The following is a 13,941-nucleotide window of genomic DNA, read 5'->3' as shown; positions in this document are numbered from 1 at the left end:
ACCGATCGGACACCGTCTTCATACGGTCCTTAGCTGCTTGGATCGACTCTTGAGTCCGATCCCAAACCTCTCTGGCATTAGTTGCCCAGTCGGCCACAAGAGGAGGAGGTGCAGCAGCGGGAAACGGTACTGGTACCCTAGGGTGCTGCCCATTATTGAGTACGAATGGTGTCTGCCCAGTGGCCTCAGCCAGCAAATTGTTAAGGGCAAATTCTGCCCAGGGTAGGAGGGAGGACCAGTTATCGTGGTTCTCAGCAACAAAGTGTCGAAGGTATATAATCATGGATTGATTGGTACGCTCAACCAAACCATTGGTCTCCGGATGGTATGCCGAAGAGAGATTCAACTCAATTTGCAGAAGGCTACAAAGATCTCGCCAGAAACGGGAAGCAAATTGTGGGCCTCTATCACAAATGATACGATCTGGCATCCCGTGAAGCCTAAAGACATGCTTGAGGAATAGTTTGGCTAGTACCCTGGAAGACGGGTTCCTCGATAACGGTACGAGATGAACCATCCGGGAGAAATGGTCCGTAATGACCCACACAAATCTATGTCCCTGTGAACACGGAAGATCACCCACAAAGTCCATGCCTACCACCTCCCATGGTCTATCTGGCACTGGTAAAGGATGCAAGAGCCCAGCCGGTCTCTGTCGTAATGGACGGTTGCGAGCACACGAGTAGCAGGAACCGACATATCTCTTGACGTGGCTGGCTAAGTGTGGCCACCAATACCACCTCTCCAGTAACTCTCGTGTCCGCCTAATTCCAAAATGCCCACCCACCTTTGAGGTGTGGGCCCACGACAGTATATCATTCTGTCGATCAGGCGGCAAAAAGGTTTTGCCCGGTGGGATTTGGTCTAACGTCACAGGGGAGAGCGTATGAAAAACCCTGAAGGGAAGCATAAGACGAGGTTTGTCAATCTCTTCCTGGGTAGAAACCATAGAGCGAGACAGGGCGTCTGCCTTGTTATTCTTACTCCCAGACAGATAGTTGATGGAGAAGTGAAAGCGGGAGAAAAACAAGGACCAGCGGGCTTGGCGAGGATTCAGACGCTGAGCGGTTTGTAAGTACGTCAGATTCTTATGGTCTGTATAGACCTGGAAAGGATGTTTTGCTCCTTCCAGCAAGTGACGCCACTCCTCCAAGGCTAATCTCAGGGCGAGCAGTTCCCTATCCCCAATGGTATAGTTTCTCTCTGCCGGTGAAAAGGTTTTAGCAAAGAAGAAACACGGCCTTTTCCTACCTACACCGTTCTTTTGATACAAGACCGCACCAGGACCCACTGAAGAGGCATCAACCTCCAAGAGGAAGGGCTTATTCTCATCAGGTCTTAGTAGAACGGGAGCAGTTGAAAAGTGTCTTTTTACTGCCTCAAAAGCCTGGGATGTCTCAGTAGACCAGACTTTTGGATTAGCACCTTTCTTAGTCAAGGCCACCAAAGGGGCCACCAAAGTAGAGAAATGGGGTATGAACTGCCTGTAATAATTTATGAATCCTAAGAAGCGTTGCACCGCCTTCAAGGAATGAGGTTCGGACCATTCCAGGACAGCAGAGAGCTTCGCAGGATCCATAGCCAGACCCTCTTGTGAGATAATGTAGCCCAAAAAAGGCAAGGATGACTGCTCGAATACACATTTTTCGAGTTTAGCAAACAAAGAGTGCTCCCTTAAACGGGAAAGGACACGAACGACATCCTGACGATGAGTCTCCAGATCAGGAGAAAAAATCAGGATGTCGTCCAGATACAACACGACGAAGGATAACAGTAAATCCCTGAACACATCGTTTACGAAGTCCTGAAATACTGCGGGTGCATTACATAAACCAAAAGGCATGACGAGGTATTCATAGTGACCGTCTCGGGTGTTAAAAGCGGTCTTCCATTCGTCACCCTCTCGAATTCGTACCAAGTTATATGCACCCCGCAGATCCAACTTCGTAAAAACCTTAGCTCCCCTCAGTCTGTCAAAGAGCTCCGAAATTAAAGGTAACAGGTATTTGTTCTTTATTGTGATTGCGTTGAGACCCCTGTAATCTATGCAGGGACGCAAATCACCCTCTTTCTTCCGAACAAAGAAAAACCCAGCTCCCGTGGGAGAGACAGACTTATGAATGAACCCCTTCTCTAAACTCTCTCTTATATAGGTCGACATGGCCTCCGACTCAGGTATTGACAGGTGGTAAACCCTGGCCTTAGGTGGAACCGAACCTGGGATAATGTCTATGGCACAGTCATACGGCCTATGGGGTGGAAGAACCTCAGCACCCTGTTTGGAGAACACGTCAGCAAAATCCAAATAGGGTGTAGGTATGGGAGAGAGATCAGTTGATGCAACCGCAACGACCTTAGGTGGTAAGTTAAGACATAGGGATTGACATTTCGAACCCCAACTAATAATGCTGTCGGACTCCCAGTCAATGTGAGGAGCATGAGTCCGAAGCCATGGGAGATCCAGAAGGACGTCGTCTATACCCTCAGGCAAAACAAGAAAAGAAATCTCCTCTATGTGACCCTGAGGCAGGGAAAGGCGCAAGGGTACTGTCCTCAATGTAATGGAGTCAGACAACATAGTCCCATTAACAACACGGACAGGAATAGGCGCCTCTAACATGATATTAGTCTTTTCTGTCATTATAATGGCAGAAAGACACATAATGTCCCACTCTCCTGCATTTTGTAATTTTGTACCCTTTGGTGCCTTTTATGTGTCACTAAAGGGTGCTTAGCCTTATATTTAGCCAAAAAAAAATAAATTTAAAAAAGAAATTGACGTAGGGTTCCCCCTATTTTTGATAGCCAGCTAGGGTAAAGCAGATGGCTGCAGCCTGCAGTGCACAGCTGGCAGCTTCATCTTGGCTGGTAATCCAACACAGAGGGCACCCCACGCTGTTATTTTAAATTAAATAAATAATTTAAAAAAACACACGTAGGGGTCCCCCCAAAATTGGACCACCAGCCAAGGTAAAGCAGACAGCTGGGGTCTGATATTCTCAGACTAGGGAGGTCCATGGTTATTGGATTCTCCCCAGCCTAAAAATAGCAGGCCGCAGCCGCCCCAGAAGTGGCGCATCCATTAGATGCGCCAATCCTCGTGCTTCGCCCCAGCTCATCCCGTTGCCCTGGTGCGGTGGCAAACGGGGTAATATATGGGGTTAATACCAGATGTGTAATGTCACCTGGCATCAAGCCAGGTCTTTATTAGAAAGAAAAACAAATCCAGGTCTGCTGTAATCCAAGGGGTTCCCATGACGATCCATACCATAGTCACTGTCCCAGTCAATGAAGAACAGAATGTTCCCCATTGGCTGGGAAAGCAATGCAGTGAACTGAGCTAACATCAATAGATCAGCCCAGGTCACTGCAGGGCATGACAAGTGCTGCTGTCAGGAACGAGGTATATTACCTGTTGTGACGATCTCCTGCACTGCTGATAGCAGAGCTGTCACTGACTTCAACGACCGCCGCCTTCACAGCCAAGTATCATGGGAGCCTGTGACGTCACCGCTAGTCACAGTCTCGGGTCGGCAGCGAGAGGAGGATATGTGACAAGTGGCGGCCATGGAGGACAGTGACAGCACTGACGTCGGGAGGGCGGGACTTCATCACTGCAGGTAAGCCGAGCAGGGTAATGTGTGCGGAGTGCGAGGTGGGTGGAGCCAAGCAGGGTAATGTGTGGGGAGTGCGAGGTGGGTGGAGCCGAGCGGGGTCATGTGTGCGGAGTGTGAGGTGGGAGGAGCTAAGCGGGGTAATGTGTGTGGAGTGCGAGGTGGGTGGAGCCTAGCGGGGTAATATCTGCGGAGTGCGAGGTGGGTGAAGCCAAGCGGGGTAATGTGTGCGGAGTGCGAGGTGGGTGGAGCTGATCGGGGCCATGTGTGCGGAGTGCAAAATCGGTGGAGTTACGCGGGGTAATGTGTGCAGAGTGTGAGGTGGGTGGAGCCAAGCGGGGTAATGTGTGCGGAGTGCGAGGTGGGTGAAACCAAGCGGGGTAATGTGTGCGGAGTGCGAGGTAGGTGGAGCCAAGCAGGGTAATGTGTGCAGAGTGTGAGGTGGGTGGAGCCAAGCGGGGTAATGTGTGCGGGGTGCTAGGTGGGTGGAGCCAAGCAGGGTAATGTGTGCGGAGTGTGAGGTGGGTGGAGCTAAGTGGGGTAATGTGTGCGGTGTGTGAGGTGGGTGGAGCCGAGCAGGGCTATGTGTGCGGAGCGCAAGGTGGGTGGAGCTAAGCGGGGTAATGTGTATAAAGTGCGAGGTGGGTGGAGCCGAGTGGGGCCTTGTTTGTGGAGTGCGAGGTGGGTGGAGCTAAGTGGGGTAATGTGTGCTGAGTGCGAGGTGGGTGGAGCCAAGCGGGGTAATGTGTGTGGAGTGCGAGGTGGGTGGAGCCAAGCAGGGTAATGTGTGCGGAGTGCGAGGTGGGTGGAGCTGAGTGGGGCCACGTGTGCGGAGTGCGAGGTGGGTGGAGCTAAGCGGGGTAATGTGTATGGAGTGTGAGGTGGGTGGAGCCAAGTGGAGTAATGTGTGCGGAGTGCAAGGTGGGTGGAGCCAAGTGGGGTAATGTGTGCGGAGTGCGAGATGGATGGAGCCAAGTGGGGTAATGTGTGCGGAGTTTGAGGTGGGTGGAGCCGAGCGGAGCCATGTGTGCGGAGTGCGAGGTGGGTGGAGCTAAGCAGGGTAATGTGTGCGGAGTGCGAGGTGGGTGGAGCCAAGCGGGGTAATGTGTACGGAGTGCGAAGTGGGTGGAGCCGAGGAGGGTAGGGTGTGCGGAGTTCGAGGTGGGTGGAGCTTAGCGGGGCCATGTGTGCGGAGTGCGAGGTGGGTGGAGCCTAGCTGGTCCATGTGTGCAGGTGGCGGAGTGCGAAGTGGGTCGAGCCTAGCGGGGCCATGTGTGCAAGTGGTGGAGTGCGAGGTGAGTGGAGCATAGTGGGGCCATGTGGCGCTGAGGACGTCAGTGCTGGGGACTGCATGGCTGGGGACAGGTGAGTGTGAGTGTTAGTGTGTGTGTACATGCTGAGTGCAGGAGGGGACGGAGCCGAGCGGGGAAGTGTCGGCACCTTGGACACGTAACCAGGGTAAATATCGGGTTACCAATTAAAGCACTTCGCTTGGATACCCGATATTTACATTGGCTACCAGCTTACCGCAGGCTGCCAGCGATGGCTCCCTGCACACTGTAGCTGTAAAAAGCCGTGCTTTTGGTGATCGAACCGTTCTTGAACCTAACTCGAACTGTCGAGATTTTAGCAAAAAGCTCGAGTTCGAGTTCGATCTCGAGCACCCCCGAGATGTAGTGAGACAGCTGTCACTCAGCTTGGGGACGTGCCTGACTGCAACCAATCATAGGCGCCGGTGGGCGGGGAAAACATGGAATAACTAATTGACTAATTAAGCGGCAGCCATTTTCTAAAGAGGAAAAGACACCGCAGATTTGTGCTAGACGTGGAGAGAGGTGCCCGTGATCGGTGAGTAGGACAGGGAGAGGGATTGTGCTGGGGACGCAGGACGCATGCAGATAGCAACATGTGCACATAGCCTAAAGGCCACTTTACACACTGCGATATCGGTACCGATATCGCTAGTGTGGGTACCCGCCCCCAGCTGTTGTGCGACACAGGCAAATCGCTGCCCGTGGCGCACAACATCGCCCAGAGCAATCACACATACTTACCTGCCCAGCAACGTCGCTGTGACTGGCGAACCACCTCCTTTCTAAGGGGGCGGTCCGTGTGGCATCACAGTGACGTCACAGCAGCGTCACTGAACCGCCGCCCAATAGCAGCGGAGGGGCGGAGATGAGCGGGACGTAACATCCTGCTCACCTCCTTCCTTCCTCATTGTGGCCGGGAGGCAGGTAGAGGAGCTTCCTCGTTCCTGCGGCGTCACACTTACTGATGTGTGCTGCCCCAGGAATGAGGAATAACTTCGTCACTGCTGCAGTAACGATAATCGAGAATGGACCCCCATGTCACCGATGAGCGATTTTGCAAGGTAAATATCGGGTATCCAAGCAAAGCGCTTTGGTTAGTAACCCGATGTTTACCCTGGCTACGTGTCCAGGGAGCTGACACTTCCCCACTCGGCTCCGACCCCTCCTGCACTTGGCATGTACACACACACACTTACACTCACCTGTCCCCAGCCATGCAGTCCCCGACACTGACGTCCTCAGCGCCACATGACCCTGCTCAGCTACACCCAACTCGCACTCCGCCGACCGCACACATGGCCCCGCTCGGCTACACCCACCTCACACTCCGCTGCCCGCACAAATTACCCCGCTCGGCTCCACCAACCTCGCACTCCACTGCCCGCACACATAACTCCGCTCGGCTCCACCTACCTCGCACTCCGCTGCCCGCACACATGGCCTCACTCGGCTCCACCCACCTCGCACTCCACTGCCCGCACACAATACCCCGCTCGGCTCCAACCACCTCGCACTCCGCTGCCCGCACACATTCTCGGCGGCCGGCTATTGTGAATGATCAGCTGATCCCTCTCATTAGCCGGCCGTTGGGAGATCATCTGTTTGTTCATACCTGCGGTGATGAAGTCCTGCCCTCCCGACATCAGCACTGTCACTGTCCTCCATGGCCGCTGCTTATCACATCTCCTCTCACAGCTTAACCGAGACTGTCACTAGCAGTGGTGACGTCACAGACTCCCGTGATACTTGGTTGTGAAGGCGGCGGACATTGAACTCAGTGACAGCTATGCTATCAGGAGTGCAGCAATCACAGCAGGTAATGTACCTTGCTAAGCTCCTGACAGCAGAACTTCTCATGCCCTGCAGTGACCTGGGCTGACCTATTGATGTTAGCTCAGGTCACTGCATTGCTTTCCCAGCCAATATGGAACATTCTGTTCTTCATTTACTGGGACATTGACTATGGTATGGATCGTCATGGGAACCCCTTGGAATACACCAGACCTGGATTTGTTTTTCTTTCTAATAAATTGGTGAAAGAGGGAATGTTTTGGGGAGTGTTTTTTCAAATAAAAATGTGTTTGTCGTCTATTTTTTTTATTACTGACTGGGTTGGTGATGTCGGGTATCTGATAGACGCGTGACATCACTAACCCCAGAGCTTGATGCCAGGTGACATTACACATCTGGTATTAACCCCATATATTACCCTGTTTGCCACCGCACCAGGGCAACGGGATGAGTTGGGGCAAAGCACCAGGATTGGCGCATCTAATGGATGTGCCACCTCTGGGGCGGCTGCGGTTTGCTATTTTTAGGCTGGGGAGAGTCCAATAACCATGGACCTCCCTAGTCTGAGAATATCAGACCCCAGCTGTCCACTTTACCTTGGCTGGTGATCCAATTTTGGGGGGACCCCCACGTGTTTTTTTTTTGTAATTATTTATTTAATTTAAAATAACAGCATGGGGTGCCCTCAGTTTTGGATTACCAGCCAAGGTGAAGCTGCCAGCTGTGGTCTGCAGGCTGCAGCCGTCTGCTTTACCTTAGCTGGCTATCAAAAATAGGGGGAACCCCCACGTAATTTTTTTTTTTTTTTTTTTGCTAAATACAAGGCTAAGCACCCCTTAGTGCCACATGAAAGGCACCAAAGGGTGCAAAATTACAAAATACAGGAGAGTGGGACATTATGTGTCTTTCTGCCATTATAATGACAGAAAAGACTGATATGAAGTGTACAAGCACAGGAAAATCCCCAGAGCGCTCTACGCTGTGAAAAGCAGTAGAAAATGGCACTGGAGTAAACATGTGACCACCTCATGTAGGTTGAAGCTCTGGATCCTGGGTAAATGTATGTATTTTCCCTCCTTCAGTTTTTTGGCAGTACGCAAAAAAAAACAGAAGGCACACGGATGACAAACGGATGACATACGGACCGTATACGAAACGGAACGGAAACGGATGCCACACGGATGCATCTGTGAAAAAAACGGATCGTTTTTTGCGGACCGCAAAACGGATCGCTCCTGTGAATGCAGCCTTATTCTGATCTGCCGTTTATAAACAGCAGGCAGAAATAAGTGAATAGTGTCCCCCAGCGTCAGAAAATCTCCGGGGTTTCAGGGCTAGCTCTGTAAAGAGCGTCCACATGCAGGAACGGGTAGTCGACCATGTACCAGAGCATTTCGCCGGTACATGGACATGCTTCCAGCAAACCGATCAAATGATATTGGATCCGGGATTGGACGGCATGGGACCCTTGACCCAGGATTACTGTGGAGGGGGGTTCTTTATTTCAATAAAGATGGAGTCACTAATTGTGTTGTGTTTTATTTATAATAAAAATATTTTTCTGTGTGTTGTGGTTTTTTTTTTATCGGTACTAGAAATTCATGGTGGCCATGTCTAATATTGGCGTGACACCATGAATTTCGGGCTTAGGGCCAGTTGATAATATACAGCTATCCCCAACCCCATTATTACCCAGTGAGCCACCCGTCAGCAGGGCAGCTGGAAGAGTTGGATACAGCGCCAGAAGATGGCGCTTCTATAAAAGCTCCCTTTTCTGGGGTGGCTGCGGACTGCAATTCTCAGCAGAGGGGCCCAGAAAGCTCAGGCCAACCTGTGCTGTGGATTCCAATCCCCAGCTGCCTAGTTGTACCTGGCTGGACACAAAAATATGGTGAAGTCCACGTCATTTGTTTTTTAATTATTTCATTTAATAAGGGAAATAATTTAAAAAAAATGGGCTTCCCTATATTTTTGGTTCCCAGCCGGGTACAAATAAGCAGCTTGGGGTTGGAGGCAGCCCATAGGTGCCTGCTGTACCTGGGTAGCATACACAAATATGGCGAAGCCCACGTCATTTGTTTTTTAATTATTTCATGAAATTTATGAAATAATTAATAAAAAAAGGGCTTCCCTATATTTTTGGCTTTCAGCCGGATACAAATAGGCAGCTTGGGGTTGGGGGCAGCCCGTAGGTGCCTGCTGTACCTGCCTAGCATACAAAAATATGGCGAAGCCCACGTCATTTGTTTTTTAATTATTTTATGAAATTCATGAAATAATTAATAAAAAAAGGGCTTCCCTATATTTTTGGTTCTTAGCCGGGTACAAATAGGCAGCTGGGGGTTGGGGGCAGCCCGTAGCTGCCTGCTGTACCTTGCTAGCATACAAAAACATGGCGAAGCCCACATAATTTTTTTGGGGCGCAAAAAATCCCTGTATACAGTCCTGGATGGAGTATGCTGACCCTTGTAGTTCTGCAGCTGCTGTCTGTCTGTATGGAGGAGAGCAGACAGCAGCTGCAGAACGACAAGGCTCAGCATGCTCCATTCACTAGTATATGCAGGAGAGCAGACAGCAGCTGCAGAACTAGGAGTTTTTTGCCCACCAAAAAAATGACATGAGCTTCGCCATATTTTTGTATGCTAGCCAGGTACAGCAAGCAGGTACGGCTGCCCCCAACCCCCAGCTGCCTATTTGTACCCGTCTGGGAACAAAAAAAATAGGGAAGCCCTTTTTTTAATTATTTCATGAATTTCATGGAATAATTAAAAAACAATCGACATGAGCTTCGCCCCATTTTTGTGTCCAGCCAGGTACAGCTAGGCAGCTGGGGATTGGAATCCGCAGCACAGGTTAGCCCGATCTTTCTGGGCCCCTCTGCTGCGAATTACAATCCGCAGCCGCCCCAGAAAATGGCGCTTTCATAGAAGCGCCATCATCTGGCGCTGTATCCAACTCTTTCAGCTGCCCTGGAGCCGAGTGGCTTGCTGGGTAATTATGAGTTAATACTAGCTTTGTTTTACTAGCTAGTATTAAGTCAGAGATTCTTAAGAATCTCCAATAAAGGGTTAAAAAAAAGACACCACAGAGAGAAAAAATACTTTAATAGAAATAAATACACAGACACACTTAGAGACTCCATGTTTATTACTCCCTCTTATCCCTCCACGATCCTGCTCTTCTGTCTTCTTTCTCCTTCAACCCATGCAGCTCTGATACATCAGCAGCGCTGCATGGGGGTAGACACTGCTTTTCCCATGCAGTCTTTTCACTCCGTGAGTGACCAGAAGCTACTGCCTGTAAGCGGTAACGTCACCGCTGACAGGCGCGTTGCTATAGCACCGGTGAACTCCGTTATTGACCGGCTGCTGGTTACCGGGAGGACGCAGTGATTATCGGAAGGAAAAGCGGCAGGAGACAGAGTGCAGGATGCATCACGGGGACAGGTAAGTGTTATGGCAATGTTTATTAACTGTATGTATACATTTATAATATGTTTTTATGTGTTTGTGTTTGCCTCCCATTGGTTTCAATGGGGTTCAAGACGTTCGTCGAACGGCTCACCGAACCAAACTCGAACGCGGCCTCCGTTCGACGAACCGAGTCGAACTCGAGCCTCTAGAGGTTCGCTCATCTCTACCGGTAACCGTGAAAGATTACAAAAAACACCCATTAGTGAAAAAAAAACAACAAGAAACAGTAGTTGGAACCTGGGCTGACCGCAATCCCCTGACTATCAGACAACACTAGAAGAAGCCATGGAGCATTCCTAAAAACCTAGACACCACGTCACAGCCTGAGAAACTAGCAACGCCTCACAGAATGAAATGAGGTAATCTATCTTGCCTCAGAGTAGTCCCCAAAGGAGTAGGTAGCCCCCCACATATAAAGATTTTGTTGATATAGAAAAACACAATACTCAATTAGGAAAAATAGAATTAGCAAAGGCGAGGCCCAACTAACTTGTTACAAAGTATAGGAAAAGAACTGATTGTGGTCAGTGCAAAATCCCTAAAGAAAAATACCAAACTCTTGATAGTAAAAATGGCCCTGGAGGTTATACAACTTTACCCCTACTATACCAGGTACTCCTGTAAATAAAGGGAGAGACAAAATACCAAAAAAGAACACAAAAATACAGAAGAGCAAATAATCAAATCAGACAGGGATAAAAATCCCTTTTCCTGCAGGAAAGCCAGCACAGGGGAAACCCCCATGCTTACAACACAAGTGAAACAGAACTTCACCTTCAAGGAAACAGATACACAGCAAAACAAGGAAAAACAACACTCTAAGGTGTAAAAAAAAGCAAGGCAAAACTGAAACTTATCTGCAGAAGTCTAGGTCAGGGATACAGGGAAGGACAAATCTTCCGACCAGGAACAGAGACAGAGAATATACAATTATAACCGGCATTAGTCAAGCAGAAAGTGCTCTCCTATATAGACTAGACTTGTCTGCAATAGAACCTCCCCAATTTCCAATTAACACCGACACCTGTCTGAGTCAATGGCTCAGATTTAGCTCCACTACCATTCCTGGCCACCAGAGGGAGCTTCATAACAGCACCCACACAGACGACATTCACAACACATCTCCCTATGTTTCAAAATTTGTATGCAATTTCCTCCTCTTCTAGGTAATTTTATCTGCTCTATTATATGGAAACACAGCTAAGAGATGTGATGTCCATATCTCACAATATATGTGGGCACCGGCAAGTAACATGTTCTTTTGTCGCATTGTGTACTTGTGCTTAGAGAGTCTTTCTATCATTTTCAGAGTTGTCTCCCCAAGTCATGCCAAGACGTATGAAGGCTGTTTTGAAAAATCATGGTTATTCCACAAAATATTGATTTCTGAACTCTTTCTGAGTTAAAATATTAGTATTGTTGTTTCTAAATGATTATGAACTTGTTTTATTTGCATTGCAGGTCTGAAAGCAATGGCATTGTTTTGTTATTTTGACCATTTCTCATTTTCAGAAAATAAATACAAAATTTATTGCTTGGAAATTCAGAGACATGTTGTCAGTAGTTTATAGAATAAAAGAACAATTTACATTTTACTCAAAAATATACCTATAAATCAGAAAAACTGAAAATTTTGGAGTGGTTTCTTAATCTTTACAGAGTTCAGAGCTATATATATGATATATGATTGTCCTGATGAAGGGCTTTGAAACATGTTGACCAATAAATCATATTTTATCTACATCATTTGGACTTGTGTGGCAGCACAGGAGATTAACGATTTTCTTCCTTCCATTGTTTGTATCTCCACGTGGGTTCTGCAGTGGCCTTCAGGCGTTTTATGGTGGTTGTGACTTGCGCAACCGCACGAGGTGAGCTTCTCCGAGTTTTTTCTCCTTTAATTTTAATTTGATAAGACCCTACTTAGCGTGATTTCTCATTCCAACTCCTTTTTACTAAAACTCTATTTGGTACACTGCTATTTTATGTTTGGTCGGTAGTGTTTTTTGTACACTCTGTAAGAACTTTATAAGCAAATTTAGATTTTTTATTTTTTGGGGAGCCAAGTTTCATCTGTGTAAAACATTAAAGAAAAACATATTTTCTTCTGTGTTTATGTCTTTTGCTTTCTAACTTGTATTGTTGTTTCAACTCCATAGTTTCAGGTTTTTAAATAATTACCAGGCAAAATCTAAAACAATACAGTCCAACATTAATGTTGTTTTCTCAAAATATGAAATCCATGTTAAACAACCTGCTGAAATATAGTCAGTAAATATCAGTAGGAGCTTGAATAAAAAATAGAATACTATAGTACAAGACGGGTTGCGTCTGTTAGCAAATACTATTTCATTTATGCTAAATTTAGCTTTGGTTTTGATAAGTCTATTTCATAATAACGGTGGATTAATGAAAAAAATCCATGGATTGTGTTTCTGACAAATAGTGCAATACATTTTGTTCCAACACTTCAAGACTTTAAACTTTGCATCACACAGCAACAGAAAACAATATTAACATTCACATTCTTGGAATGTGGAAACTAATTAATCAACATGCAAATTTCCCAGAAGAGCTCAATTACGAAACTGTGAATTTTAATGTTTTTTAATTAATGATAAGATTTTATGTAGCGTGTAACTCTGTTTTTTTGTATATGATGCTATTTTCATTTTGAGATGCATTTTTGTCACAGAAAAAAAACCATATTAACTTCATAAGCAAAAGATAATGGACACATAAATACAGAAAAAAATGTTTAGTGTTAGTCTTAAAGTGAAGGACAAACAGATTACCTTAATTGAAAAAAATAATAAAACATTACTAATTGATACAATGCTGTTAATGATGTTTTTACTCAATATTAGTCTATTCCAAACGTACATTCATTTTACCAATAAATCCACAGGAGTTTAGTCAGACTATCTCTATTGGCTCTCTTTTTCCAATTACAGTTATTTCTCTTTTTCTCATTTACTAACTACTGTTTACTTTTACTTTTTCTCTTAGACCTCATTCACCTCATTCGACATTTTGTGTTGTATCTGTTTTTTTCCCACATATTATAATCTATGGTGCTGTTCACATGTCTATGTTTTTCACTTACTGTGTGTGTCCATGCAAACCACATGAAGACTATTTGTCTGTCTGTTTATCTATAATAAAGAAACAATTGCACACTGAAATGCTAAGGGATGCAATCAATATAGGAATATGAATATGCATTACTAGAAAAGCATGATTTTTTTTCCAGTTTTTATGTCATGGCATATCATTTTACTGGGTTACTAGCCAAACCGATGCTTCTCTTTGTATTAAAAAAAAATCCTCCTATATATGGGGGAACAGAACCTGCTGAGAGAGAATAAAAAAACCCTAGAGCTACTGGGGAGGAGTTCTGAGTAAGAAGGCAATAACAAAAGTGACTGCATTTCCTAACCTGGAAGTGTGAACAGGTGCATACTGAAGATAACATATACTATAATAAAAAAAATAGTTGCACTCTGAAACGCTAAGGGATGCAAACAATGAATATAGGAATATGAACATGCATTACTGCTAAGGAAAAACATTTTTTTATAGATATTTAACATATAAATAGGACAATTGTATTTGAGCTCAGTAACCATGTCATGGTGTAAGATGGTTGAGTTCCTACCCCTGAAGACACTAAATATGTTCTGAAATATATATGTATGTGGTGTTATGTAGGACTGTATAGTGTAAGGTATTGTAATGTATAAGATGTAT

Source organism: Anomaloglossus baeobatrachus, chromosome 3, assembly GCF_048569485.1.
Source record: "Anomaloglossus baeobatrachus isolate aAnoBae1 chromosome 3, aAnoBae1.hap1, whole genome shotgun sequence".
NCBI classification, from domain to species: domain Eukaryota; kingdom Metazoa; phylum Chordata; class Amphibia; order Anura; family Aromobatidae; genus Anomaloglossus; species Anomaloglossus baeobatrachus.
Note: the sequence above shows the minus strand (reverse complement) of the source record.